Source organism: Vombatus ursinus, unplaced genomic scaffold (genome assembly GCF_900497805.2).
Source record: "Vombatus ursinus unplaced genomic scaffold, bare-nosed wombat genome assembly UNPS02009205.1, whole genome shotgun sequence".
NCBI lineage: Eukaryota > Metazoa > Chordata > Mammalia > Diprotodontia > Vombatidae > Vombatus > Vombatus ursinus.
In genome coordinates this window covers 28754658-28758316 of record NW_020948983.1, presented here as the reverse complement: position 1 = coordinate 28758316, position 3659 = coordinate 28754658, and the positions used below count along the sequence as shown (strand labels likewise).

Sequence of the window (3659 nt, the reverse complement as noted above, 5' to 3'; positions counted from 1 at the left end):
TGCAACTGGCCTAGCTCAAAGATGCCAGCCACTTGGGGGGGGGGGGGGGGGGATCCCTAGCTTGAGGTTTGGCCTCCTATACCGAAGAACTGCCTAGGTCTGTGCTCAGAGCTGTCCAGCCCGACAATCTCAATTTCCTCACCTCCTGTCCTCCCCAAGCCTCTCACGGGTCACAAGTGCCAAACATTTTCAAAGGGGCAGAGGAGGGTAGGCCTCTATGAGGTAGCCTTGGAGATCGGGTCTCAACAGGAGCCAAAGCTCCTACGGCCACACCACACAGAAGCACCACCTTGGTTCTCTCTCCCCCCACACAGGTAGGGGAGCCAGAGTGAGGGCTCTGAGCTAAGAATAATACATTTAATATCAAAAGCCGCTCTCCCCCTCCCACAGCTGGGAAACCCTGTCCCTTCCTGGTTGGGGAGTGGGAGCGAGAGCAACCATCCCCAGGGAGGGTGGAGGCTGGAGGAACCCAAGCTCCTTCTGGTCTCTGTCCCCTGGATCCAGTAACCAGTAGGGGCCAGACATGCACTTCCTGGGGTCAGAGTTGGTCTATATGGTCCCTAGTGGAAAAGTACTAGAGTGGGCAGCAGCTGAGAGGGACCCCTCCCCAGGAAGGCTTTTCCATCGTAGGCAGGGCTTAGGGGTGCTTTTCTTCCTCACCCCAGCCCACCCACCCCCAAATCCCTCTTCTCTAGGGGAGGGGGAGGTCTGGAGGTGGCTCACCGACAAAAGACTGGGCAAGGGTCACCTAGTGCGGACTACACTGGAGCCAAGCAAGGTTCCTGTTTGTCTCCTGACCTTTCAGAATCTGGGGGCTCCCGTTCGAGCCCCCCTTCCACAGACGACAGCCCCCCCCAAGACCCAGCCTGCTCACCCTCTTCCCCGCCGCTGCCCAGGCCGTGGCCGGAGTCCGGGGGCCCGCTTCCAGGCAGCCCCCTCCCCACACTCGACCTCGCGCAACCCCGAGCGCCCAGCCCCGGGAGAGGTGTCCCGGGCCCGGCTCGGGCTCGGGGACGGGCCCTGGCTCTCGGGCGCTGGACACGCTTCGCGGCTTACCCCAGGGAGCCCGGGCTGTGGAAACTTTTCCGGGTGGGAGCGCGGGCGCAGGGCCCCGGCCCGCCGTGCACGAAGCCCCAGGCGGCGGCGGCCTCGGCTCGGGCTCCGGCGCCCGGGTCCGTCTCGGCGGCGCTGGAGCAGCGGCGCCTCGCGGGGAAGCTCAGCGCCTCGGCGGCGGCGGCGGCGGCGGCGGCGCCTCCAGCCCGCGGCGCTGGCTCCGGGCTCGGCCCGAGCAGGGGCCGGGCTCGCAAGCAGGGAGGACTGCAAGGGCCGCCCGGCCGCGGCAGCCGCGCTTGTTTACTAGGGCCGCTGTCAGCAGCGGCGGCGGCGGCGGCGGCGGCTCCGGCTCCGGCTCGAGCTCCTCCTCCTCCGCTGGGCCGCCGCGCCCGCCCCTCCCCCTGCGCCCCGCGACGCCTCCGCTCCGCGCAGCGGCGCGCAGCTCCGGCCCGGTCCGGCTCGGCCTGCGGGCTCCCCGTGCTCCCGGCCCGGCCCGGCCGCCCCCAAGCGCCTGGCCAGCACCCCGAGGCGGGGAGGGGGGAGCCGCCGCCCGCTCGGCGTGGGGGGGGCCCAGCTGCCCGACCCTAAAGGAGGGCTTCCGCCCGGTTCGGAGCACCCCAGCTGGAGAGGGGCATTCTGGAGGTCCTCCCAGCCATATGGGGGGGGGACCCCCTCCAGCAACACCTCTACGAGAGCCTCCTTCCAGCCCGCCCCCCACCCCCAGTCACAACAAGCTTACCCTGTGCTAGTGTTAGCAATACACAAAAGGGTTAAAAAAAAACTAGTTCCTGCTCTCAGGGAGCTTGCATTCTAATGGGGAAGACTACGTTTATTGATCTGTAGTCAATACGTAGGACTGTAAACTGGCGACTTCTTTAATCTCCTTAAAAAACAACAACAAAAAAACACCACCCCTTACCGTTCCAGAAGATTTCTAGGATTTTCTTGGTCCAGCCGGCCTCACCTTTGCCCCTTCGAGGCTGGTTTGCAGCGTCCGAGGCCTAAGGTGACTTTGTCCTAGATAAGGCAGGCGCGTCTACACCCCTCGCCTCACCTCGCCCAGCCACCTTGTGCAGGAGCCTGGTGGGAGCGCCCTTTTCTACCCTGCTTCGAGGCAGGGGTTCTTAACGATTTGTTTGTGAGCTGCACCCACTTTGGCACTCTGGTAAAGCCTCTTCTTGTCATGTTTTAAAATACATTAAAATAAATGACCAGGGTTGGGTTGAAAGACAATTGATCAGATTGTTTTTTTTTTTATTTTTGTTTTTCCTCTTTGCTTGAGGATGAGATGCTGAGAAGCAGTGTGACAGAACTCATCCTGGTGTCATCCTGGAAATGATCCATTTTGTCTTTTCAGCAAGGTAAAGACAGTGTAGATCCTGGAGGCACTTGAATAATTGTTTGCCAAATAAAATGAGTTGTCTTGTTCTTTCAGTCTTCGGTTCACCTCCTTCCTTCCTTCCTTCCTTCACTTCCCTGCTCCTTTCCTGTTCAGGAAGGATGACCTCTCCCAAGTAACTACTTGGGTGGTGAACCACACCTACCTAGGCCCCCTGCACAGGTGGCCAGATGGTCATTGCGACTCTGGCAACTCCATCTTAACCCTGTCCCTTCCAGGCAATAGGGAGAAAAGCTATGAGAGCTGGAATGGCAAAGTTGGTGCCCACAGCACCCTCCCTCCCAGTCCTCAAAATGATGGGACCAGCAGAAGTAAGAGGTATTAAGCCTGGTGTAGCCCTCCCCAGGGGTAACTCAGGCCCCGAGCCAGGACCCAGTTGGGAGAACAATACCACTGTGTCAGGCATGGTCAGGAAATGATGCAAAACTCTTCCTCCACTGTCAAGCTTGAGAACCTGGATAAAGGAAAATTGGGAAACCAGGCCGGCCCCACCTAAAGAGGGAGGTCAGAGACCACCCAGACCCAAAGCCCTAGGAGTTCTTTTTTGTTGTCTTGTGGTAAAGCAGAAAGTTAAATTGCAATAAAAGTAATGAGGCAGATAAATGCCCTTTGAATCTAAGATTTGAAAAAGCATTGTCCTTAAAACAGTTCTGTGAGGTAGAGAGAGTACAAATACTGAGCCCATTTTACAGATGAGAACATGGGCTCTGAGTTGCTTGTGGTCTTTACAAGTCAGTAAATATCTGAAGTGGGATTCAGTGATGACTCTAGAGGCCAATCCCAACTCCAGCCTGGGATTAAACCTGAGAGGATTTTCCTCTGGTCTGCAGGACCCTTTGAATTGTGAACATAGGGCCAGCTCATGCTCTGAATCAGCAGGTAACTGATATTAGAAATGGGATTAATGCCTTCTTGTCCCCCAGATATCTCCCCACCAGCCTCCTCATAAGTCAGTCAACAAGCATTTTATGTTTTTAGGTACTATGCTAGGTAAGCCTTTACAAAGGTAAAAAAAAATGATCTCTGTCCTCAAGGAGCTTGTCAAGGAGAAATAATATAATATATTATAACATAATATCTTATAGTATAATATAACACGTATCCATGTTAGAAAAAAACCCCAAAATATAGACAGTGAATACTAGCTAATATGATGGAGGGGATGGGAGTGGAAAGCACTGGCTTTGGGGGATTTGGAAAGGCCTCC

General features: G+C 56.8%; 1 protein-coding gene across 1 annotated transcript in view; it reads right to left on the bottom strand.

Moving 5' to 3' along the window:
• The window catches only part of FURIN (furin, paired basic amino acid cleaving enzyme), a 16785-nt gene extending 15648 nt beyond the window's left edge, over positions 1-1137 (bottom strand). Inside the window, exon 1 of the mRNA XM_027851519.1 lies at positions 1057-1137. The gene's annotated coding sequence lies outside the window, so the exon portion shown is untranslated. The remainder of the gene's footprint in view (positions 1-1056) is intronic.
• Positions 1138-3659: the final 2522 nt, after the last annotated feature.